This window comes from Miscanthus floridulus, chromosome 1, assembly GCF_019320115.1.
Source record: "Miscanthus floridulus cultivar M001 chromosome 1, ASM1932011v1, whole genome shotgun sequence".
NCBI lineage: Eukaryota > Viridiplantae > Streptophyta > Magnoliopsida > Poales > Poaceae > Miscanthus > Miscanthus floridulus.
The window spans coordinates 95,758,471-95,786,263 of NC_089580.1; the positions used below are offsets into that span (position 1 = coordinate 95,758,471).

At 44.0% G+C, this 27,793-nt stretch overlaps 1 non-coding gene and 1 pseudogene across 1 annotated transcript; one reads left to right on the forward strand and one right to left on the reverse strand.

Annotated features, from left to right (window-relative positions):
• Positions 1 to 1,807: 1,807 nt before the first annotated feature.
• On the reverse strand, positions 1,808 to 7,033 carry LOC136538006 (pollen-specific protein C13-like; annotated as a pseudogene).
• A 9,237-nt stretch (positions 7,034 to 16,270) lies between these two features.
• Positions 16,271 to 16,379, forward strand: LOC136511888 (small nucleolar RNA R71). The gene has a single exon (XR_010772897.1). It is a non-coding gene; the product is annotated as a small nucleolar RNA R71 (small nucleolar RNA).
• Positions 16,380 to 27,793: the final 11,414 nt, after the last annotated feature.

Sequence of the window (27,793 nt, forward strand, 5' to 3'; positions counted from 1 at the left end):
TAAATCTTCACCCTTGCTGGGGGAGCCATATGTGGAATGGCTCCAATAGTTTTCTCAAGGCACCATTAATTATGTATACTGAGTTGTGACATGTTGTTGATTCATGTAAGGAATTATGATTTAAGACTAAGGAATTTATGATTTATCCCAAAATTGATTACATAATGAGTGCAATTTTATTCGAGCTAACATGTCAAGTGGTATTGCCAAACCCGAGACATTGTGAAAGATGAATTCCAGAATCAGATATCATGCCCTGTTCGCTTCTGCTTCTCTTATAATCCGTCTTTTTCAAGCTTATTTTTTCAGCCGGAACAGTGTTTTTCTCTCACAACAAATCAGCCGGAACAGTGTTTCTGCTTGTTTTTTCAGCGAAGCGAACGGGGCCATAATGTCTAAGGTTATGTTTAATGAATTATGTTCTAATGTTTATGCTTATATGCTCCATATGAGTATTATGTGTCATGCGTGGAGCATATATTTAGTTTGATTATTCCCTACTTTAGGCTTGCCCTCATATCTTGCCGGACATAATGATAATTGGCAACCTATTATTAAGGGACAAAATTGAGATCTCAAATCTTGATTCTGGAAACAAGTTTGTTTCTCCTCTCTATGTGCACATTTATATAAACAAACTGCACAACTGGACCATAAGTAAAGGGACCATCTCCCATTATGTATAAGTGATTATCCTATCAAAGTGGATTGACATATATTGTAGGTATTAAGGTTATAGTGGCGTTTACAGACCGTTGTAACATATTACCTCTATATGCTTTTCTACCAGAGAGTGGACCTAATGATGTTAAGACTGGACTATGTATTAAGCCATTCGATCAAGGAGAGAATGTTAGAAATTGATCTCTGGCTTGGTCAATAGACCAATGTCTTATGGGGCTTCACAGCCATACAATGCCCATGATCGGTGGGCGTCTAACTAACAACTAGGCCTGGTCCCAGGCTACCCAGAGCTATAAGAGGAGACTTCACGAGATGTCATTAGGTGATCAAGTGAAGGCACTCGTAACCTCTCCTAACCTCCCGATCCAGTCAGCTCGGGTAGTGGCCTTGAAGACCATCGCCACCACCGTTCATCTGTAACTGGTGATCCATCTCCCAGGAGGCATCAACCCTAACGATATTCTGCTAATTGAGATATGTGCTAATTAACCTGTGAATTAGTGTGTTCATGTCTTTACACTATTGATCGTAATGGGCTAATCACGATTAAGAATTCTAATAGACACAAGCCAGGTATCTAAACTTTGAAAAGTGCTAGAATATCAAATTCCAAACCAAATAGCTAGATCCATATAGTAGATTGCAATTCAACCAAAATGAATGAATCCAAACAGACCATAATAGTCTTACTGTTCTTTATTTTTTTTTCTGTTGTAGCTTTGACTGTCTTTTATATGAATTGTACATCCTTATGTTGTATTTATCATATTACGAATAAAAAAAAACTTGTATAGCTAAAAGCGCCTGCAATATTATCATGTGTTCTCAAGGATCATCAAAACTATACAGTCATAACCCCAGCCATACCAGACTATATTTGTAACCGCATCACATTAGCCAGACATATTTATTAGCTCATAACATCCATAGTCTTACCGTCTATGACCAGAATGGTCCCGAGTTCGAGTCGTGGTCTTCTCGCATTGCACAGATGAGGGTAAGACTTGCCACTGACACCCTTCCCCAGACCCCGCACAGAACGAAAGCTCTCTACACTGAGTACGCCATTTTTATAACATCCACAGTAAACATGCAGTCATGCACACACTTTAGTGCCAAGATATAAGACTTAAGAAGCGACAATATCGTTGCTCTAGTAATATATATAGAGGTTCTAGAACATTTCAGACACCACATAAATATGTAACTCGCCGAGTACATTTAAACTCAGGCGTAATTACACACGGTCATCCTCATCCTGGTACATCTTGAGGATCTGTGCGCATCTAGGAAGGGCAACGTCCTTCTGGAACCCCAGAGCATTTGCCAAACGAACGTTGGATGCAACCCCATTGTTGCTGGTGAGGAAGACAGGGGCCCTCTCACGACCAGCCACAACATTGGCACACCCCTTGTCCGGGCTGCTCACAAGGACAGACTCGCAGAGCTCATGCTCATGCTCATCAGCGACAAGGACTGTTGTAGGTGCCAGTGCGGTCTGTATGTCCCTCGAAGCTGCATGTCTTTGCCCCAGTGGTTTTCGATTTGCAGTCGACTCTCACCTTAGCTCCTGTAATAACAAAGAATGCCATATCACTAACAGTCGCAAAGAAAGAAATAGAAGAATGCCATATCACTAACAGTCGGCAAAGAAACAAATAGATGACTAGTAAATGGCAGCTAAATGTTTTTTTGATGGAACAGGAGGGGTGTAAGCCCCTACTGAAATTTTAATGAAAATAAAACCAAGCAGTACAGATGTTTAGGAAACAAAAAAGGTGAATGGCAGCTAAATGTTGCTCACAAACTTTTAATTACATATAAAATAAAGTAGTTGCTTTTTCGAATTTTTTAGCTCATTTCAATATTATCTGTCAGATGGACACCGATCCTACTTGGAGATCTCGGCTCTAGTTTTCTTTCTCAATTTGTTGCTCCCAGCCATGCCTGCCTAGGCGTCACCTAGTCTTCTGGCTGCTTTTCCAATCGAAGCACCATATCTGCCACAACCTCCATGCGTGTGTATGGTGTAGCCTCACATGGAAATTTATCACCAAGGCATCTACGGATGCCACATGTGTGAAAAGGCACACACAGGGATGTGCGACGCAATGCGCTCGCAGGGAGCTTCGCGCACAGGGGGAAATTGTGCGCCTATACCTCCCCATGAGAATGTGCCCCATAGCAACTCACCAATTGAGAGAGGCGGAGGGAAAGAGAGAAGAGAGGGGAAGAGCGCCTGCCCACCTCCATCCAGCGGCTCTGGCCCCTTCCGTTCTATGATTCACAGCTGCTGCAGCTGCTCCACAGCCTCCACTGATTTCGCTTCCGACCTCCGCTCTGTCAACTTGTGCCTCTAACATCCAACCTCCGCCCGCTGATCCGCGGCTGCTCCCGCCCCTTCTGCTCCACGGATTCGCAGCTCTTGCTGCTACTCCACCACTGGTGGAGCTACGTGGGGGCCATAATGGACCATGCCCCCCCACCCCCGCTGCCTCTGATTTTCTGAAGCCCACAAGTCTCTGCTACTCCACTGCATATCCCTGCGCTCTGTGTTTGCGAGTCACCGCTAGCAGTAGCAGTGACCGGCCGGGGGCCAGACCGGCCATGCCCCCTGCCCCCCACACACACACAGCAATCGTATGTATAATGGTACTCCCACCGCTCAGCCGTTACTCCGTTAGCCTGTTTTCTTTGCTTCTGTTGCTCTGCGTCTTGTTGATTCTTCTATCTTTTTGCCTTTCTGACTGTCAACCTATAAAATCTACATAGCATGCGTACTAGAAGTAGCTGATTGAGTAATATTTTGTTGTCAATCGAGATTTTATGTTGCTTTTTTTAGAGAATTTTTTATGGTCAGCTATTTTGTTGTCGATTGTATTTTGTATACTGTGACTTAATTATAAGTACTAAGATTATTTTGTCCACCACCCATGTACATAAGAATTTAATTGATAAATTGCACCCCCCCCCCCCCCACCCTATATATTTACTTCAGGTCCCACCTCTGTGCTCTGCAGACTCCACTGATTTCACCTCTGACCTCCACTTTATCAACTCATGCCTCTGACATCAAACCTCTGCTTGCTGATGCACGCCTCCGACCTCTGCCCCATCAATTCATGCCTGCTTCCATTTCTACATGGGCTCACCGTCTCTTTCATCTGCTCGTTTTCCTGCCAGCAGCCCAGAACTCTTCACGTCGGCTCACAGGTACCTCAGCTTCACCCCTCCTCTGCTCTTCCACTCCCTTCCTCTGTTCAGAAGTCTGAACTATATTTCTCATGCTTGCTTGGATCTTGGACTTGGATATACTCCTGTGATGTGGTATGCTGCTTGTGCTTGGATAGTTGCATTGGGCATGAGGCTAGTGGGTGGTGACTGTTTGTGCATCGGCTCTAGAATTGGCAGGAGAAAGCTATGTATCAATGTACGTTTGTTCTGCTCTATTGTACGTGAGAGTATGTGTATGGCGTCGCCTCACCACACCTTATTTGCCTAGGCATCTGAAAGAGGGTGGGTCAGCACGCCTTGCCATACCGCATTAATAATCATGCTCCCAAGTCCCAACAAAACCAAAAGGTATTGTGAACCAAGCAATATGACAGTTAGCCATAAAACAAAATAACATTTTTTTGCATCACGAGTCTATTCCATTTCCAGGAATGCTGCTGCTTCTTTTAGTCTTCAATGCATGTCATGAAGTCATGTTACATTGATAGTACAACATTATAGATGAAACATGCATACCATGCCTGCCAGGTATTGCCCTGTTTGCTAACAATATAATATTCTAATAATGGCCAGGTTTTGCGAGGCCTGGCCCATCTTACTAAATTTGCTCCATGATATAAATAACCTGAAAACTTTCTGAAGCCACATATTGTAACCTATATGCCTCTAAACAATACTTTTTTCATTTCTTACTGATACTGGAAAAGCGAAAGGGCTCTAGCTGAGTTGGCTAGGTGGCTCTAGTAGCACTACTCAGGTCTTCGGTTCAACTCCCTGTGGGAGTAAATTTCAGGCTGGGGTTAAAAAAATCTCCTTGTCTATCCGACACCAAAGCACAAGTCTAAGGTCCAGCCCCGATCATGGCCGTTCTCACATGGGCAACAGTGCCACTTGGGGCTGTCATCCCCCCTGCAGGTCGAGGCTGCGTGTCCCTGACCAATGGTTATCAATTATAGTTGCCCTTTGAATGAGAATAAGTAAATGCACGTTCCAGTAGCATGATTATATGCAACTTACAGCTAAAGAGGGAAAGGGTTCTTTTGCGCAAGTCTATAAGGAGGGCAATGGTTTCTTAGAAATTGAATGGAATCATAAGAGGTATTTATTTCAATTGGATGTACTGTTTTCACTTTACTTTTGGCCAGTTATTGCTTCTCAAAACTGTTTTGTAGTTGCACCTAATTTAAAAGATCCTATGGTCTTGAAGACCACTAATTCCATTTCTCTGTTTTGCAGTACACAGGCAAGATGAATCATGCGCAGCTGCAGTTCAGAAAATACAGAGCAATTGAATTTCATGCTATGTTACTGTATAGTTCTGTTGAAAGACAAAAGTAACTGTCCTTCAAAAAGAATAAAGTGGCATATTCCCTGGTATAAATACAACAAAAAGATAGCAATTATCTCCTTCCAGAATGACAGCAGTTATACAGGTTAAGCCACATACCACTTTGGCACTTCCTGGGGCAAACTAACGTATTCACTCAAATTCAGAAAAACTTCTCCAGCTACAAATATAACACCAGTCTTCGTATGGATGTCAGTCTGGGATAGTCAACATCATTTTTATATCGTCCGATGTATGGATGTCAGTCTGGGATAGTCAACACCATTTCAATATTGTCCGATTTGACATCAATAACTTCACAGTTTGAACAACAAAGATTGAGTATTTATAATTTTTTTATTCATGTTCTGTGATGACTGCCTCCCTAGAGCCTAGACAACCAGATAAACATGCATTCCATAGAAACATGTTTGGTCCATCTATGATATATAATTAATCTATTTCCGAGTGCAGAGATCTAAAGATGACTCATGGTTCTGATTCATTAATTGGCAGCACATCAAGCATGAGGAATATGGCCTGATCCAGACCCCAATGTCCAACAATGTACTACTGAGTACTGAGTACACTGAACCATACACTATTCGATGTCCCGGCCAAGAAATCCACGGTCCGAGAACAATGGTCAGAGCACCTACTGTCTCCAACAACCGTTACCCAAAATACAAGACCCATTTCACGTTTGGGTAGCGCTACAGGCAAATGGTTCAATACCTATTTTTGATCTTCTCCAACAACAAAATCCAAAAGAGAACCCTTTCTGCAAATGGGTCTCGAGGAGAGAGGATCCTTAGATTTGGGTTATATCTCTCATGACTCCAAAAATGGGTCTTCCATATAGGTACTCTGTTGAAGGCTATAGGTATTGTGTTGGAAACCTATTTTGGGTTTGGGTTTCCTCATGAGTCTCCTGTTGGAGATAGCCCACCCTAGATCTCGCTTGCCTATTCATGACCAACGAAAGATTTGAAGCATATGGATCCATACATTGCACACTCATGTCCATTTAGCTAGCATGTACTAAGCGCACATCTGCTAGATCCCCTAGACCAACTAGACATTTCGAATCAGAACGAGATATCCGTCAAAATGAGAAAAAAAAAAGAAATCACAAGTGGATCTAACTAGAGCAAATCTGTGGAATCGAACAAGTTACACGTGCACCGTTGTCATGGACGAGGAGGACGGGCGCTAGCAGAAAGCTAACCTTCTGCACAAACCAACACTAACATGCAGCCGACTTTGTAGTTTATTAAGGACGCAAGAGGCTCAACGCCATCCTCACACGCCCATAGCAGTGGAGCGCATCCAAACAACACTCTCATAAAGCAACCAACCAGTATGTGCACGGCCAGATCCAGATGGTTGAAGGGGGAAATAAGTTTATCCGAATTTAAGAAAGCACATCAGTAGCAAATGCAAGTCATACGAGAGGGAGGGGATTATGAGGCGTCGCACCGGCAATGTAGGTGGATGCGGGGGTCTCGAAGCCCGCGCGGCAGTTGTCGCACCAGACGCGGCCGCGCACGACGAAGCCCGCCCGGGGCGGGCGGAGGTCGCGCGACGCGGAGGCCGGCGCCGCCGCGAGCAGCGCGAGCGCACACAGCGCCGCGGCGAGGAGGAGGGACGCGCGGAGGGGTGCCATTGCCTTTTGCCTTCGCCCTTCGGCACCGACACGAGCGGCTCTGCGGCTGGGAGAGCGAGAGTGGAACCAGTGAGAAGTGGGGGTGGGGAAGGATGCGAATGCGTGGGTACAGGGGCTGCGGGCGGTGCGAAGAGGAATAATGGTCGCCCCCGCGTCCGCGTGGTGGGGGCGGCGTGGAATTATGTCGGCACGTGTGTGTGTGTGTGTGTGTGTGGGGGGGGGGGGGGGGGGGGGGGGGGGGGGGGGGTGGTTTGAGCGCACGGCATGGTGAGGAACCTAATGCCCAAATTTTTTATATTTTGAACCTTTTTTTTAAGTTTCTCACAAATAGACTTCTGGCGGAAAGAATTCAGAAAATGAACCCTTAGCTCGACGCCATTGGTGCTGGCGCCGAGCTAACACGTCTCGGTGCCAGCGTCTCTAGCGCCGAGCTTCTGGGCACGATGAGCTCGGCGCCATAGTGATTGGCGCCGTGATTGGCGCCGAGCCTTTAATACCTATGGCCCGCGCCTCTCTTCCGCTTCCTCTCTCGCCCTAGCATAGCCGAGCTCCGCGTCGCCGCCGCCGCCCGCGCCGCGCCGATTTCATCAAAGAGGCACCACTGAGAGGATACGATGAATGAAAAAGAAGAGTGGTCAAAATGCATGCATGGTGAGGACTGCCTAGTGCAGATATTCACCGAGGGAATAGATGGAGGTCATCGTTTTCTTCAAATACCCACGAGCATGTGTAATTGTTATTACTACTAGTTTCTTCAATATGTTCTCTTGTATATAATTTACACGACATACTTATTGTAGTCTTCTTTGGTCGAAGACAACTGTGGGTTCAGTAGATGGGTCGATCCTCGACCTATTTATCCTCATGCGGAGTACATCTACTACCTGTAGGACCGTATCTTCGATCTAGAAAGGGAAGTTAGCAGCGGTTACAAGAACGACGGACAGGACGACAACAACAATGGTGTCGATTCACAGGAGGCACTCTGCAATGATTCATATTGCATCTGCCCTAACCACAAGAACAAGGGACCTCCCCCGTCACCCCCACCACCAACAACAACAACGGAAGGCTACTATGGAGAAGGTGCAACATAATTTGCTATGTGGCCACACTACTAGGACGACTTTATGTTATTCACATGCCACATCTATGTGCTTGTTGTTTGGTTTAATTACCTAAGGCATGTTAGGTTTAGTCGAAGGAAACTCTGTACCTAGGTTCGATACATGTTCTCACATGCCATTTCATTTGTTTCGTGTGTTGAATTAAATAATGTCGTACGTCGTTATGTTTTATTTGCAGCACGTGTTCACATTTCAATACGTCCGTATCATTAAACGGAATATTAAGACCATAAATAATAAAACAACCACATAATGAAAAGTTTAATACTATGCCACATTACATAACATAATAATACTAGAAGTACGTGCCGACAGTATGTCACAGAACCGACTAATTTATAAGAGCACAAGTGCAAAAACAATTGCCGAAACAATCAAATTCTCGCACTTGAGCCCATATAAACCCGGTAATCAACTAAAACCATGAATGATTTCAAACCAACTTGCATGCAACCAAGATCACAGTAATTCAACATAACACATCACATGTTACAACATTTCACAGACGGTTTACAAATAGATTACAACACCTCAGAGTCATCGTTATTACAAAACAAGTCTTGTAAAGTAGCGGAAGCAAATAGTTTAACTCACACACCCGAGTTCAAATACAAGTACCAGCTTGCTGATCACAACCCACAAAAGCATTTGGATAAGATAAACAGAGATCATGCCCGTGATCTAGTCTTCGTCACCCGCCAGGTGGAGACAATACTTACAGAAGCCCTGATAAAGAAGTTCATCTGCAACAAGAGGGAATAAAGAATGTACTCAGCTAGACTTACCCGTCGGAAACCAAAACAAAAGACATCAAGGATCATGCATAGCTTAATTTAGTTGATCTGACTAACACTTTCTTTTTACGGAAAAGCATAAGTAATAATGATCAACTCTTAACCTGAGCTAGCAATGACTTTTAGCTTTTAACCTATCATCTATATTAGCACCTGTACTAAGCAATCATTTTATTAAGATGCAAACATTAATAACCATAGCAGGTATAAATCGTGGCAACATTATCATCATCATCCAGTTAACCATATCGTTAAATTAATTGAATCTACATTGCCGCTGCTTAGTCAAGTTCTCACTATCCGAGAGAGACGACAATTCAAATCGATTCCTATCCAGCTGAAGGGGTATTCCTAACACAAACCTTGCTTCCCCCGTTAGGGTTGCAAACAAGTCACTTTTGGTACAATTCAGGAGTTACGAGTCCGATCAGTGCCGCAAAATCAGAGAACCACTCTGCCATGAGTGCTCGGTGACTTAACCCGCCCTTGGGCTTACGCCAATGGTTCTCCGCACATCCTTACTGCCATTCAGATTGTGACCCACTGCTCGCGTCCCCAGCCTGAATCGAGCTACTAGGCTTCGCGGTCGGAATGAGTTATCCGACCAGCTAAATGTTAGGCTGCGTTCAACATGACATAAGGACGTACAGCGTATCGGTCCTTAAACGACATAGATGGAGTCACTATGTCCAAACCTACGCAAGACTCCGCCCGGTCTTAATTTATTATTAACATGATTCTTTTTCACGATAGCAAATATAGCCAACCGTGATCCACCTCATCCTAAAGCTCGCAGGTGATAGGAATCACCCGACTTCTACCGCACTAAGCATGGCTAAGCATTTAGTCTGTTCCTGAACTTAATTAGGATTCAAGTGCGATATCTGGACCAGAATAGATATATAATGCAACAATTAGTTCCAACCAATTCCTATACTTAATGCATGTATGCGCAAGATAAATATCATGGATGCACATGAACGAAGTTAGAAATGCTCGGGTGTAAGGAAAATAGACCCTAGGCTCATTTACTTTGGATTTTGGTGTTTGATGACTAACACAACCAAATTGGACTAATGAATTTGCAAGTGTTTGTTTTGTAGTTCAATAGGGTGCAAGACGTAACTTAGACGAAGGCGATGTGATGATCCGATGATCAACACCTTAAGCAAGACCTTAGGAGCACAAGAAAAGACCCAAGATATAAAGCAAAGTCCAAGCATAAAGATAGGAACCAAGCCGTACGCAAGATCACGAAGAAACGAGCTCGCAGATGCGACTAGACGCAAGGACCGGACGCTAGACCGGTGGCTCGGCAGATAGGCGACCGGACGCGAGGACCGGACGCTGGCGGCAACCGACCGGATGCAGGAACGCAGCGTCCGATCGATTATAGTAAGGTTCCAGAGCGGCAAATCTGTGACCGGACGCGTCCGGTGGCAGGCGACCGGACGCTGGCCAGCGTCTGATCAGTAAATTGCCAGCTCAACGGTCGGGACGACCGGACGCGTCCAGTCAGGACGATTCAGCGTCCAGTCAGTAGCAGTTTCGCGGGAATTCGACCCCAACGGCTACTTTCTCAGTGGGGCTTATAAATAGACCCCCCCAACCAGCCATTTGAGTAGTGTGGAGCTGAGGAAACATACCAAGGGTGTTGATACACCATTTTAGTGATCTCCACATACATAGTGCTTAGTGTCTTATTAGGTGATTAGCATAAGTGCTTTTGCGAAGTGCTTAGGTTGATTAGACCACCGCTTATGCGCTTACTCTAGGTATTTGCCTAGTGTTTAAGTGAGGTTTGCATACCTCTTGCCACCCCGTGCTTTGCGAGCACAAGTGTTGTACATCGGAGGGGCTTGAAGTCTTGCGAGATCACACCAACCATGTTTGTGGTGTGGCCGCCACCGTGTACCGGAGGGAACAAGGCCCGCGACGTTTTGACCGGAAGCTTGATAGTGAAGACAGCGGGGAGCATCCGGGAGAGGCTTGCCGAGAGGCACATCGGAGATCCACTTGCACATGGGGAAGACCCAAGGCTATCCATGGAGTTATCCGATCGGGAGCTTGGCCCTTGCGAGGGATTCCATGCGAGGGGCTCCAACGAGGACTAGGGGGAAGCTTGCGCGCTTCTCGATACCTCGGTAAAAATACCGGAGTCGTCGACGAGAGTTTGCATATCTCTACCTCGCTCTTTAGCTTCCGCATTTACATTGATTACTTTACTACATTTGCGGTAGAGATAGCAACACACTAGCAAAACTGTAGTTGCACATTTAGATAGTTTATCTTTTGCATAGGTTTTGCTAAGGTTGAAAAAGAGGCCATAGTTTAAAGTTAGAATTTTAAGTTGCCTAATTCACCCCCCTCTTAGGCGTCACGGTCCCTTCAATTGATATCAGAGCCGGTTGGCTCATATTTGGACCTTTGGCTTAACCATCGTTGAGCCGACGCTATTGTAGAGTGGTTGGGATGAATACCGCTAGGCCTCCACAATTTGACGGCACTAACTTCCCATACTATAAAGCTAGAATGGCTTGACACCTTGAGACGGTTGATTTGGGTGTATGGAGAGTCACTCATGACGGGATGAAACCCATCAAGAATCCTGAAAAACCCACAAAGAGTGACGAAAAAGAAATGCATTTCAATGCTAGATCTAAGAATTGCTTGTTTGAATCCTTTAGCATGGATGTGTTTAACCAAGTGTTCACCTTAAATATGGCACATGAAATTTGGTTAAAACTCTAAGAGCTTCATGATGGCATAAGTAATGTCCGTGAGCAAAAACATTGTCTAGCCAAGCAAAATTATGATTCCTTTGCTATGAATGATGATGAGCTTGTTCGTGATATGTATTCTCAATTAAATCTAATTATCAATGAGCTCCATTCAATAGGACTATTAAAGCTAGATGATGCGGACATCGTAAGGAAGATCATCTTCGTTCTACAACAAAAGAAATATGCAAGCATCATCACCATCCTTCACAACATGGAGAACTTGAGCACCATGACCTCGGGCATTGTCATTGGCAAGCTAGTGGCATTTGAAATGTCACGTAAGATGGGTCAAGGAGAAGCATCTTCATCAAGCAAAGGCAAAGCTCTCACTTGTAGTGAGAAGAAAAAGATGAAGGGCAAGAAAGTTGAGTCAAGCTCAAGCTCAAGCTCCTCAAGTGAAGAAGAAGATGAGGATGATGATGATGATGAAGATTCAAGTGATGATGATCAATCTTCCTCCTTCACCTCCAACCTTGATGAAGAATCAATCAAATTAATCAACAAGGTAGAGAAGATGATCCAAAGGCTCAATGTCAGCGATACGCCAGCCGTCTTGAAAATCAAAGAATGAACTTCATTGGTGTTTGCGTGAAAGCTTCATCTTCAATGACCTAGAAATGTCTTTTGTGTGACCATGGTCATTCTCAGACTTACGAGACACAATCAGTAGTGAACCATTGATTGATGATGTCTGTTGGCACGAGAATGTATGCCATGATGTAGTGGCATCTCATTGTCTTGTCGTTGTTGACGACGTGCGAGCTGGTCTTTTTGAAGATGATGGAAGCAGGTGTATTCTGGCTAATACGAGGTGGGTTGCACCTTGCTTCTCATCAGCCTCCTAGCTTGAGTCCCGAAAAGGCTCAATGCTAGATTGCCTTCGACATTACTGTAGCCCATTGATTTGTTCATCCACTTCCTATGAGTGAGTGCTTCTATTGTAGATCCTTTTCGTGGCACTTGTCTTTCTCTTGGTTCCATAGCTAAAGTGGTGGTTTAGTTTGGGTTCACATGTTCATACCAAACCATGGACAAGCACAACTTATATTCATTCTTTTCTACAAAATGTTAGTGGACCCATTTCCGAGGGAATACAATAAATTTGCATTATAGGTTGTTGTCCATAACTTTTGTAGTTTTCATCTATGCTATTGAAAGGATGGTTTTAGGATTGCTTTAGCATAGATTTTATTTATTAACAAATTTTATGTATTGGCTGCATTCTAGCGTGGTTCAAGGCTAAGTTAACTTGCAACAAAAGAATGAGCTAGGTCTTCTTTGTGCAAAGTTTTTGGAATTCATATGCCTTGCTTCATCTCCAGTGTGAATTTATCTTAGGACTTCCCCAATTTGAGTTTGAGAGTTTTCTGCAGGGGTTAGTCCAACAAAATAACCGGTATCTACTACAATAAGTTTTAGTTCAAAAACCAAACTAAACCCCATGTCTAACTTTGATTAAGGAAGGCATTTTAACCTAAGCACCACGCTTAATTTAAAAAGCCTTTGCAAGTGAGATCAGCACTCCCAAACTAAAGCATACTATAGCAGACAAAGATAACATGAAAGCATTGTAAAGATTTATTCAAATAGAGATGAAAGAGCATGATCATGGTGAGTGATTTCTTTTTTTAAGACAAAGGATGCAAGTGGATATATGTAGGTAACTAAATATGCTGTGAATTTGATATGAGAGAATTCAAACTAAACAGAGTGGATGCATGAATTATTTAAAGTAATCAGGCAGTGGTATGCAAAAATTAAAAGATAATTACTCATAAAGTTTAAAGTCCATGAGCAAGACTATCTCATCTTTCTTGATTATACTTACCATGACTCACATGATGGAATTTGTGAGTAGTGCAGCGTCTGTATTCGTCACTTGAGATGTGATTTGAATTCTTGTGACGTCGACCTTTTCTCTAATCTACACATGGTTATATATGTTTATGCAAACCTATGAGATGGCAGGGTTCCAATGTTGATGGATCTTGAATGTTTAGGCACCCTGGGGTTCTTTAATGTTTCTTCTTTTCTTGTGAAAGCTTACTGAAAGGTCGAAACGACGTCTACTGTCCTGTCTTATTCCACATTTCAACAGAACATGGGTAATCCTACTAAAGCTAGAGGTATGCTAATGATCTAAATCTTTACGCCAATTGTTTCTCCGGCAATGGCACAAAAAAATGCTTGTTGGTATTTATTAACGCAAAAAGAATATGAAGGATTCTGCAAGCGCACAAAATACCATTGTAGTATTTTATCGGGAGTATTCCAGGTATTGTTATTTATATTTTACCACATGGAAACAATGGAGTAAGACTTATTGAGTAACAAAGGAATATCTATCAACATACCAGCATAGCTTAAGTAGAGGGTAAATATATAAATAGTAATTAAGCATAATGACACTCAGGGGATAGATCTGTAAAGATAATGTAAACTAATCAACTCGGGAGAACAACAGATGAGGTAGATTCCTATGATATTCTTATCACAGGATCAAAGTATATATATACCCGACTATAACTAAGACTAACTCAACTCTTGTGCACTTTGGATCAAAGTATATATATATCCGACCTAAAACCGCCTTAAAATCAACGTCGTAGATCATTGGAAGGAGTACGAAGCGGCGGAGGGCGAGCGGGCTCCGTGGCAGGCCGACCGGCCTATGGGCTAGGCCGTCTGGCCCACTTTCATGGCCGTTTGGCCCAAGCTTCGGCGTGGTATCTTCTGGAACCTTCTAGAGTCGTCTTTCATAGTTTTCGTGGGTTGAATCACTTGTTGTCGTCGGTTTGCTTGTTTAGAGTGTATGCAGTGGTCCCGGGAGTTGTTTTCTGGATAAATCATCCTGCATACAAATATTTACCAAACCTCATGGAATTCATTAGTTTAAACCCCTATACCTATGTTTGGTGATGGAATTAAGTACATATGCAGGATATGTTGACGGTTTATAATTGGTGTTAACGACCGTCAACACAGAATATTATTTATTTTTATTCATTATTTTTTTGCATTTTTTAAATGCAAATCTATCCTATCATGCATAACTACTATAGAACTTTATTTATTAACATAGAGTAGCTAAATGCAACTAACCTATCATGCAATGCAAAGCAAATTTATTGGAAATTTAGATATGAGATGCAACTAATGAAATGTGGTAAATAAATGCAATAGATGGAGAACTTACCTTTTTGATGGGCTCAAGGTCATTCATCCTTGGACGGAGGTGTTTCCTCTTGTTCCACCTCGGAGGCCTTGTTAGGATCAGGGGATGATCAGTTTGAGGATGGATCTTTTTACGCCTCCTCTTTCTATTCTTCTTCTTCTTCTTAACAGGCCTCTCTGGTTCTTCAATCAGCTTTGGTTTCTTCATCTTGATTCTCTTCGGATGCTTCTTCTTTTCCTGTTTCTCATCAAAGAGAGGTTGTCCAGAGGTAAAAGCAAATATTTCTTTTCTTCCAGCAAAGTGGAATTAGATTTGCCCAGAAGCCACATATATGCAAGCATTTGCAGTATTAAGGAAAGGACGACCAAGGATTAAAGGTGTATCCTTAGCGTTGCCCATGTCTAAGATCATGAAATCTGTTAGAACATAAGCACTCCTAACTTTAACTAATAAATCAGTGGCTACTCCCTCGAGATAACGGGTGGATTGATCGGCTAGCTGTAAGTAAAGTGAGGTTGAAGCTAGGGGACTGTAAAACAATCTATCATAAGTTTCCTTAGACATTATGTTAACACTAGATCCTAGATCACATAGAGCATTATGGAAGGTATGAGTTCCAATAGAGCAGGTAATCAAGGGGGTTCCGAGATCACCTTTCTTAATGGTAAATAGTGAATCTACTAAGTAGGAACCCTAAGAACTTAAAGCATAGCCATACCTTGCTGTAACAAGGTTGGCTGTCTCCATGGTTCTTTTAGGTTTGCCAGGAATTGTATCTTTTTCATAGGATGGTATAGCAGCAACAATTTGAGCTAATTGGGTTTCTATCATTTTAATAAAACTAAGTTGATTCTTTAAAGCAGGACAAAACTCATCCAATTTAGCATTTATATTTTCCAACATCTTGTCATGAGCATGCAACTTTTTATTAATGCTATCAGTCATTCTATTTTGACTATAAAGAAGATCTTTAAGGAAAGCATAACTATTATTACCTTGATTATTCATGCATTGAGAAGAGTAATAATTGTTACCTCCCTGATTGTTGGAGCGCTCATTCTAGCCTTAATGCTGTTGTGGACAGAACCCATTGTCGGTGTTGATGAAATTGAGGTCCTCCTGGATCTCAGGATAGGAATTGCCTGAATGTCCAACATTTCCACAGACTTCACAAGTCATGTGGGATTCCATGGCTTTGATTGTCTCTTGGGCACTCACCTTCTCATAATGTTCTACTCGCTTTGCGAGCAGGTCCATTTTAGCTACAAGCATGTCAATTTCTTTAACTGAATGCATACCTCGTTTATGGGGTTGGAGTCGATCGTCGCTCCATCTTTGGTTGGAAACCATCTTCTCTATCAGTGTCTTGGCATCTGCAACACTTAGCAAAAAGAACGCTCCACCAGCAACATCATCTAAATGACTCCTATCTAATGGCACTAACCCATGGTAGAAGTTCTGGATCAAAAGCCAGTCTTCCATGCCATGGTGTGGGCATGCAGAGATGCACTCTTGCATTCGTTCCCAAGCTTTGGGAATCGATTCATTTGCTAGTTGTTGAAAACTAGAGATCTTATTGCGAAGAGCGTTAGTCTAACCCATAGGGAAAAACTTAACTAGGAAAGCATTGGAACACTTATCCCATGTGTCTACAATGAAGAGTGTTAGTCTATTGTGAAGAGCGTTAGAGTAAAACCATTGCTTAGCCTTTCCTAACAAAGAGAAGGAGAAAAGGTGAAGATGTATAGCCTCTTGGTTCACTCCCTTAATGGTGAATGTGCTACAAATCTCCAAAAAGTGTTGAAGGTGAGCATTTGCATCCTCGTGGGCTTTCCCACAAAATGGACTAGCCTGAACCATCGTAATTAACGCTGGCTTAAGCTCAAAGTTAGCGTCCCCATTGATAACATTGGGTCTGGTGGCTACATTAGCAAGCGAGGGTGTAGAAAAACCATGAATGGACTTATCGCCCATGATCGTGTAGGGTAGTGGTAGGGTATGAGGAAAAAAGGATAAACTACTTAAGATAACTAAAAGACTAGTTAGCAAGACTAGCACAAATATAAATCCGAGGCCAGTTGCCTTCCCCAGCAACAGCACCAGAAATGCTTATTGATACTTCTTAGCTACTGGAGGAATTTCACAAGCGCATAGAACTATCGTGTAGCACTTTGCTCGGTGAGTACTGAGTGTCGAATTTATATTTTTCCCATAGGAAGACGGAAGGCTAGAATTTATATTTACTAGTAGGTTGCTAAGGGAAACCTAAGTGTATCCTAGGTAGGTGAAAGATAGTGGAAGTTGAATGTGAACTACCTAAACTAAACTACTAAACAAGCTACACTAGAGATAGCTAGGTGAGAGAGCGAGCAAATTATCTTTCAAGTAACTAAGGGTAAACTAATGACTAGGAGAAATGCGCTAGTACTTCGGGGCACAGCCCGCCTACCAACTAGAAGAGTTAAATAGACAAGGTCTGTCATGAGCCCTACGATTTAATAACTAGACCTATCGTGGTGGAATACAAAGGATGGATAATGCTGTCACCACTTGCCACCTACCACAATCTATCTAGAGGCCTAGACGTATCCATAGGTAATCTATAGCCTAAGCACCATGCTTAATCTATAAACTTACTACTTCGATCCGAGCTTTGATGAAATGAGATCAAAGCACCCTAACCAGATGGTGGAACCAATACTAACGAATAGCTACTAATTAAGAGATAACATATGCTACTAATGCCAAACAATAAGCACCTAAGCTCACTAATGATGAACACTAATGAACTAGAACTTAAGTGAAGCAAAGCAATAATACTAAAATAAAGTACATAAATAAATACTGAATAAAGTAAATGCTAAATGAAAGAATTACAAAAGAGCTATACCAGACCCAGAAGACTCTTCCGGCTCTGAGAGGAGCTCCGCTCTTGCTCTATTCTGCTACTAGACTACTACTCTATAGCTAATGCTAAGCTAAAAAGCTAAGAGAAGCTTGGAGCAGTTGGAATCGAATAGGGCACTTCTCCACTAAGCTCCACACCCTCTATTTATAGTGTAGAGAGGCATGGGGGTATTTATAGGCATCAGGAGGTATGTTGGGTGCCCTAGGGCGCCTGGTGGCGCTAGGGGGCGTCGGCTGGCCCTCCATTCCACTGTCTCTTGATCCAACGGCGATGGTTGGCTCCCAATGGCGGTTGTAGAGGTAGCACATGTTGAAATTCAGACAGTGAGGCAATTGGTAAGTCTGTTGGAGGCTCCCAAGTCTATGACAATGGGCGCATGGATCCACCATCATCAAATCTTGTCCATTGATCAAACCAAATTGAATAGACACTTTCATTGGCTCTAGAGCAGCTCCCACGGATTGGTGATGTGGCAGGGCGACTTGGGGGCCGAGCGGCATTGCCAAGTGGACCCATGACCTCCTGTCACATCCACTTGCTCCATGTGTCCATGTTTGTCACCAATTTGGCCTATTTTTGCTATATTTTCCTGCATACAAATAATTCTACAAGCACACGTGGAACTTGGTGAATTATAAACAAAATTCTTCACATGTGATGATGTTTTACCTCACTTTGCCATGCTTTTGGGTGGAATGTTGATGGTCAAAACGGGTGTTAGTGACCGTCAACAACAACGTCTTTGAATGCCGAGCGTCGATCTGCAACGGTCAAGTCAGTCGTGCGCCTAAGTTACTTTGGACCGAACCTCGACCCCTAGGTATGGTCGCTCGAGTCCAAAGCAGAGACAGAGAGCGCCCTAACGCAAAACAATGACCGGACCTGCCAATAGGAATGACCGGACCCGCCGAAGGCCAAAGTCCGGTCGAGGCTTTTTTTACACCGAGAGGTTCTAGACCCCTCGAACTGAGTTCGGTCACACATGACTAGACTCACCTTCAAAGTTCAGTCGCTCCTGCGATGCCATGTAGCCCCCTGTGCACAGTGCTGGCACAACCGGACTCTTGTCGCCGCATCCGGTCATGCCGCGCCTGAATCCAAAACCAGGGCCGCACGCTCGGCCTAGGTAGAGGGGCGGACCGAACTCTCCCCTTAGGATCCGGTCCTCCCACCAGGCAGAGTCCGGTCCCTGTTTCCACCTCCTTTTCAACTCAAACTTCTCCACCCTTGGTCCCAAGTGCTAACCATCAAGTGTATTACCATTGTGCACGTGTGTTAACATTTTCAGAAAGCATTCTCAAGGGTGTTAGCACTCACTAGAATCTAAATGCATATGCAGTGAGTTAGAACATCTAGTGACACTATGATAACCGCATTTCAATACGCGTGTCACCCCTCTTAATAGTACGGCTATCTATCCTAAGCTCACTCACACCCACTTGGTGTCTTGAGTGGTAAAACAAAACACTCCTATTAAGTATACCTTTGCCTTGAGCTATTTTATTTCTCTTTCTTCTTTTCCAAGCTTGAGCACTTGATCATCACCATGGCCATCACCATCATCATGATCATCATCCATTTGCACCACTGCTTGGTGTGTACCAAACTATCTCGTATTCACTTAGAGCCAAAGGTTCGTACCTAGGGTTTTATCCATTATCCAAAAACCAAACTAGAGCTTTCACTATTCCATTGTTGTAAGAAACCCCTGATTGGACATTCCTAACACGAAGAACACTACTTGCCGAACCATGATAAAATTGCATGTGTCACTGAGTGTTTTGAGTGTCCAAACCACCAGAAATCCAAACATCGACCTCCGACGAACAACTTGATGCTTGTCGCAGTTCTGAACCCGCGACCAGTTCCTTGAGCTCAGGGGCATAGATCAGCTCATGGGCGTCATAATGATCTTCGGAGGTCTAGAAGCTTATCAATTTAAGCGCACGCAGAAGCTTGCCGTCCAAGTCGTTAACTCATTACAACTAGCGGCCAACTTACTTAAAGTGGTCAAAGTCAACAATCACATCTAACAAGTGTGATCATCCCGACCACATTCCACATCCCCGCCATTTCCCTCTTGTGGTCGATGGTAGGAAGTATCCAAATGACGATGGTCCTGATAGATGGCAGCATTGGGCTTAATACACTCTATACTAACATGCTCAATGGGTTGTGAATACCTAGATATTGCCTTTGAGCATCTCCAAGAGTACCTCATTTTTCCTCCCTAAAACATGTAGTTTTGCAACTCCCCAAAAGGTATTGGGAGGATAAAAGAAGTCCATCTCCAAGAGTTTGCAATAATTGGCTTCCAAAAAATAGGATTTGAGCTTAAGTTAGCTGCATCGTGTCCACAGGAGTTCAACGCGGTGGTGGCGGACATCACCATCACATCAGACCGGTCACAGCACGTGGACTCCATGCTGCCCCACATGTCGTCAGGGATCTCCATGGTGGTGCCGATGCACGACCAGCGCAGCAAGCGCGCCGCCTGGGTCTTCCTCAAGCCGCGCCTTCTTCATCACCACCGGCTTCTTGGTCTAGGCCATCGAGCACCCGCAGCAACAAGGAGTTCTGTGGCCCCCCATCCGACTAGATCGACACCCTCCTCTACTTCGGCTTTTCAACCTTGCACATAGTAATGCTCGCTCCCCCTGTTGCTTGCACCTTGGCTGCTTGCGGTGATCCGCCATTGCCCATTGGTAACGACGTGCTTGGATCGGGAATGCCCGCTCGGTGGATGTAGGGGAGAACCTGAAGAGCAACCTATCACGGTTCATGGTGGTGGTGTGGGTGTTCGTGGTGCTCATCCTACAGTCCAGCTACATGGCGAGCCTGACGTCCATGCTGACCATGCCGCAGCTTGAGCCGGCGGGCGGGGAACGGACAAAGTCGGGATCTTGAACAACTCCTTCATGTGGGTGTTAGATTGATCTCCCAGCCAATAAGCCCAACGGCCTATTGGGCCTTGGTCACACACCCTGATCGGGGGTGCCCAACCCTACATGGTTGGTGGGCCCCTATCGCACTGCGCTATATAAAGTGGTGGGGGCCGGTGGCTCAAGGTATGAGGTTCACCATGAGCCAATCCGCCCCACCAACAAACCCTAAGTCCGATCTAGCAAGGGTGCGCAGCCAGCGATGGGAAGACACCACCGTCATCACTGTCGGCTTCACTGCACCTCACCGTGTCGCCGAACTTCACCGACTCTTCCCCAACCATCGCTGCCCGTGCGTAGACTACACCAGCGAACCCGATGGAGGCCTCTGGATCTACTCCTTCCGTGGTGTCAGGTCGTAAGACCTAAACTACCCCTCTCTGTTTTTTTCTCTGGTAGTACTAGAACTAGTTCTAGGTCTTTGATCTATCATGCACCCCGGCTAGATCCCTACCTAGACGATCTGAATAGCTTAACAATGGTACTAGAGCTTGTTTTCTAGGGTTTTGATCTAGAACGGGTGAACCATTTAGAAAAAGGAAAAGACGATTAGATCCAGTGCGGATCTAAGAAGAAGAGGGTTTCGGCCGACGTTCGGATGAACCCTAACCCTAACTAGGTTAAACAAATCAGGAAAGAAAAGGGTTCGGTTGAACCCTAACCCTAACTGGGTTAAAGAAAGAAGAAGAAGAAGTCGATTTCATGTTTAAACCAAACCCTAAATCCCGAAATTAATTTGGGAAAAAGTAAATAGTGAAACCCCATCCCCAAAAACCTAACCCTAATCTCCAAATCGGATGAAATCCGAGAAAAAGAACCAAAGAAACCATGAGGGGAAGAGGGGAAAGGGGTGGCTTACCTTGTCGTCGTGCACGCCGGCACGCGAGGAAAAGAAAGGGCCGGCCGAGGGGGGCACAGCTCACCGGGATCTAGCCACAGGGGCGCCATGGCCAGACCGCTCGACGGCGGCGTGCTCACCCGCTGGGGAGCGCGCACGCCGGCGAGGGGGCCGGCGACGGCGCTAGGGCTCCACCAATTCGCCGCTTGAGTCGCTCGGTGCTGCTGTGGCTACGCTGAGAAAAGAGAGAAAGAGAGCGGCGAAGACAGAGAGTGGAGAAGGCCGAATGGCACTAGGGTTCAAGGGCACCGCAATGGTCGCCGGTTTTGTTCCTGCGATGCGCGCGGATGGCCGTCGGATCGGCACGAACGGCCGAGATTGAGTGGGCCATTTCACGGCCCAGGCGGGCGCGCGTGGCAACGCAGCATTGGCAGCCTAGGCCCAGGTTGCGGCCTGGGTGCGGCCGGGCGTCGCGAAGCTGAGGTGGGCCGGGCTGTTTTGCTGGCCGGGCTGAATAGTCAGTACTGTTTGAGTCAATTTTGTTTTTCCTTTTCCAGTAAAAAAATTTTATTTCCTGTAAAATGGAAATTGGCTAAAAAGAAAATAGAAAAGAGGATTTTCCTGTGGGTAAAATTCAAGAAAATGAGTTCATTTTTTTCCGCTGCATATTTAAAGATGTAATTTTCATTATTAAATTCGAACCAACGGGAGAATTTAATTTTGAAAATGGATATGTTTTAAATTGATTATAATATTGTTGTTATTCTAACTAATGTTGATTAATGGCAATATTATGATGTTTTGTCTTGCATTAATTCTATTTCTGCCCAACGGTGATGTAGAATTAATGTAGAGAACAATTGTATGTTTTAATTTTGACCAACGTTGAACTAAGGCATGCAATTGTTGTTGTTATTATTTGTGTTCTCACACTATTTAAATTGTGTTTTCAGGCGAATACAACTTGATGAGTTGTATCAAAGAGATCCCCACTCTAAAAGGGGATAACTACATTGAATGGAAGAAAAAGATCGACTTGGCCTTCATATGGGCTGAGGTGGACTGGGTAGTCACCACACCGTGTCCCAAAGAACCTGTGGCACCGGTGAGAGAGACAGATGAGACTGATGCTACATGGCAGAACAGAGAGCGGGACTTTGCTCCCGTAAAGATGTCTTTTGACCTTGAAAATAGAAAGTGGGTCACAGCCAATAAGAAATGTTTGGCTGTGATAAAGAATACAATTGAGCCTGCAATAGTGGGCTCAATTCCAAACTATGACACAGTCACAGAGTACCTAGAAAGAATAAAGAGTCAGTTCACTGGCTCTTCAAAGACATATGCAACCCAGCTGATCAAGCAGCAGGTCATAGAAAGGTACTCTGGTGGCGGCAGTGGCATTAGAGAGCACATACTGAGAATGAGCAATTTGGCATCTAAGCTCAAACCAATGGATTTGGCACTCAAGGATGAGTTTCTTATTCATTTGATTTTTGCTTCTTTACCAAAAGAATTTGACACCTTTGTTGTTAATTACAACATATAGCTCGAGAAATGGGATTTAGAAAAGCTCATAGCCATGTGTGTGCAGGAGGAGGAAAGAATAAAAGTTTCACAGGGTGGTACTGTCAACTACCTAAAAGATAAGAAAAAGAACTATAATAACAGCTCTTCCTCCAAGTCATCTAGAAAGGGTCCCATGCAACAGTCTCAGAGCAAGCAATTCCTAGTGGATAAAGACCAGTGTCTCTACTGTAAGAAGATGGGACATTATAAGAAGAATTGTCCCGATTTCCTAAAGATGATTAAGAAAAATAAAGGTGAGAACATTATTACGTTCGTAAATAAATCCTTGTATGTCAAGTTTTCAAAATCTACTTGGTGGATTGATTCAGGTGCAACTATTCATGTTGCTAATTCATTACAGGGATTCCGTTCGATGAGAACTTTGCAAAGAAGCGAAAGTTTTATTAAAGTCGCAAATGGAGTACAAGCAGATGTTGAGGCCGTTGGCGATCTTCCGCTAGAGCTTGCTGATGGCTTCATACTTTTTCTTAGAGATGTTCTTTATGTACCTTCTTTGCAAAGAAACTTGATTAGTGTATCAAAGTTGGACCATGATGGTTATGATTGCCATTTTGGAAATGGCAAATGTCATATATTGTTTAATAATAGATGTATTGGTCTTGCCTTCCGACAAGACGAGCTTTATTTGTTATCACTTCGTGAAAATGTGAATTCCGTATGTGATGTGAATGAGAATGTATCCTCATCGAACAATGCAAATAGAAAACGAAAGAGAGCTCACGATGCGTTGTCGAAATTATGGCACTGTCGTTTAGGCCATATTTCGAGGGGGAGAATAGAAAGATTAGTTAAGAATGATATTCTTCCTCCATTAGAGCTCTCAGATTTAGAACAATATAGAGATTGCATAAAAGGAAAGTATGTAAAGAAAATTAAGAAAGATGCCAAACGAAGCGCAGGAATTCTACAGATTATTCACACAGACATCTATGGTCCCTTTCCTGTAAAGAGTGTGGATGGTTTTGATTCATTCATAACATTCACAGATGATTGCTCCCGTTATGGCTACATTTATCCAATCAAAGAAAGAACATAAGCATTGGATAAATTTAAGATATTTAAGGCAGAAGTTGAAAACCAACACAATTTGAAGATAAAGATAGTCAGGTCTGACCGTGGTGGAGAGTACTACGGTCGGCATACCCCATATGGCCAAGTTCCTGGACCTTTTGCAAGGTTCTTATAGGAGAATGGCATAGTAGCCTAGTATTCCACACCGAGCGAACCTCAGCAGAATGGAGTAGCTAAAAGGCGCAATCGTACCCTAATAGATATGGTGCGCAGTATGATAAGTTACTCCACTTTACCGATGAGTCTATGGATGGAGGCGTTAAAAACCGCCATTCATATTCTCAATAGAGTACCAAGTAAGTTGGTGCCCAAAACACCGTATGAGTTGTGGACAGGAAGAGTACCCTCACTTAACCACTTGCGTGTGTGGGGGAGCCCTACTGAGGCTAAAGTTTTTAACCCAAACATTGGGAAGCTAGATCCCAAAACAGTGAGTTGCCATTTCATTGGCTACCCAGAAAAGTCAAAAGGTTTTCGTTTCTACTGTCCAGATAGACATACAAAGTTTGTGGAAACGAGACACGCTGTCTTCCTAGAGGATGAAATGATAAGGGGGAGCATGGTAGCTTGAGAAATTGACCTTGAAGAGAAGCGGGTGTATGCACCCACTCCGATAATTCATGAGCCATTTTTCTCACTACCTGCTGTTGCTGCACCGACAGTATAAGACACTGTGGTGCCAGCACCTATTGTTATCCCGCCTATGGCAACAATGAATGATGATGAGGAACCTGTTCCTCAGGATCCTATAGAACCTATTGCCACACATGAGGGGGAGCAACAACAGCCTCAAACAGAAAATGTGCCAAATGAGGAGGCCCCTAGAAGGTCTCAAAGAATTAGAAAATCAGCTATTTCTGCTGATTATGAAGTGTACAACACTGAAGAATTCTAAATGGAGGATGATCCCACTTCATTTGAAGAAGCCATGAAAAGTGATCATTCATCAAAGTGGCTTGAGGCCATGGAAGATGAAATGAAATCAATGAATGCAAATAAAGTTTGGGATTTGGAGATAATTCCTAAAGGAGCCAAAACAGTAGGCTGTAAATGGGTCTACAAAACAAAACTTAACTCTCAAGGGAATATAGAGAGATATAAAGCCCAACTTGTGGCAAAAGGCTTTACACAAAGAGAAGGGATTGATTACAATGAGACCTTTTCTCTAGTCTCATGTAAGGATTCCTTCAGAATCATAATGGCATTAGTGACACATTACGATTTAGAATTACATCAGATGGATGTAAAGACGGCATTTCTCAATGGAGACTTAGAGGAAAATGTTTACATGGCACAACCGAAAGGTTTTGTCATGGAAGGAAAAGAACGATTGGGATACCGCCTAAAGAAATCCATTTATGGATTAAAACAAGCTTCAAGACAGTGGTACTTGAAGTTTGATCAGACAATAAAGAATTTTGGGTTTAAAGATAATGTTGAGGACAATTGTGTCTACGCAAAGTTTAAGAATGGGAAGTTTATCTTCCTTGTCCTATATGTGGATGATATCTTACTTGCTAGCAGTGATGTCAGTCTACTACTGGAGACAAAGAAGTTTTTGTCCTCAAAATTTGATATGAAACATCTTGGTGAAGCTTCGTTCGTTCTAGGGATCGGGATTCACCGAGATAGAAGAAAAGGGGTATTAGGACTATCACAAAAAGCATACATAGAAAAAGTCTTAAAGAAATTCAGTATGCACAAATGTAGTCCCTCACCTGCTCCTATAGTCAAGGGCGATAGATATGGGGATTTTCAATGCCCCAGGAACCAATATGAGATCGATCAAATGAAAGTGGTTCCATATGCTTCAGCTGTCGGAAGCTTGCAATATGCTCAAGTGTGCACGCGCCCTGACTTGGCATTTGTTACCAGGTTACTTGGTAGATTCCAGAGCAATCCTAGAATAGAACACTGGAAATTGGTAAAGAAAGTCTTGCGTTATTTGCAAGGAACGAAAGGCCTCATGATGACGTATAGAAGATCTGATTCACTCCATATAGTGGGATATTCAGATTTTGATTATGCGGGAGATAATAGAAAATCCACGTCTGGATATGTATTCACTCTCGTAGGGGGAGCTATTTCATGGAAAAGCTCAAAGCAAACCATCACTACATTATCCACAATGTATGCCGAGTTTGTAGCGTGTTATGAGGCAATAGGGCAGGTGAACTAGCTAAAGAAGTTCATACCCGGTTTGAATGTGGTTGACGACATCAATAGACCACTAAGTTATACTGCGATAATAATCCAGTAGTATAGTATGCTCACAACAATAGGTCAAGTGGTGCTGCCAAACACATTGACATAAAGTATTATGTTGTGAAGGATAGAGTCCGGGATCAAATGATAAGTCTTGAGCATATAAGTACCGAAAAGATGCTCGCGGATCCGCTTACAAAAGGCTTACCACCCAATGTGTTCAGAGAACATGTAGCCGGCATGGGTTTAAGGGAAAGCCTATGATTCCTAGACTATAAAGGGCCCAAAAGTTAAAGTAACTATTTTAGATCAGAGACGTGCATTGTAGCTGTTAAATCTATCGGCGATTGACCGTGATGATGAAACATGCTATATGCATCATCTGTGAAGAAATGAGTAAGGATAAAAGGATTGAAGTTTAAAGTTTAAAGATAAAAGTAATAGTGTGAGATCAAGGGGGAGAATGTTAGATTGATCTCCCAGCCAATAAGCCCAACAGCCTATTGGGCCTTGGTCACGCGCCCTGATCGGGGGCGCCCAACCCTACATGGTTGGTGGGCCCCTGTCGCACTGTGCTATATAAAGTGGTGGGGGCCGGCGGCTCAAGGTATGAGGTTCACCATGAGCCAATCTGCCCCACCAACAAACCCTAAGTCCGATCTAGCAAGGGTGCGCAGCCAGCGACGGGAAGATGCCACCATCATCACCGTCGGCTTCACTGCACCTCACCGCGTCGCCAGACTTCACCGACTCTTCCCCAACCATCGTTGCCCGTGCACAGACTACACCAGCGAACCCGATGGAGGCCTCTGGATCTACTCCTTCCGCGGTGTCAGGTCGTAAGACCTAAACTACCCTCTCTGTTTTTTCTCTGGTAGTACTAGAACTAGTTCTAGGTCTTTGATCTATCATGCACCCCGACTAGATCCCTACCTAGATGATCCGAATAGCTTAACAGTGGGCCGCCATGAACAAGTCGGGCTTCCCTCAGTCCAGGCTCAAGTCGTACAAGGCCACGCAGAGCTTCCACAAGGCGCTGCTCAACAGCACCATCGGCGCCATCGTGGGGTTCCCCAAGGGGTCACTGTACGCAGAGCTTTGATCAAGCAGGCGTTCCCCAAGGGGTCGCCGTACGTGGCGGACTTGTCGCAGGCGATCCTGAACCTCACGGAGAGCGACGAGATGAGCTCGATCGAGCGCAAGTGGTTTGGCGACGCAGTCGGCTGCACGGCGCAGGGCAGCCCGTTCACGTCGGAGAGGCTCAGCTTCGATAGCTTCCGCGGAGGAGACGGCGCGGGAAGGAGAAGACGCGCGCGGTCTCGCTCCGCGTATTTTTACACACTACGGAGGCCGGTTTGCCAATTGGTAAAATATGAAGAAGGGATATGGGGTACTCTTGAAGATGAGTTTTTTCTCTTTTTTCTCAAAAAAATATAGATGGGAAAAGGATAT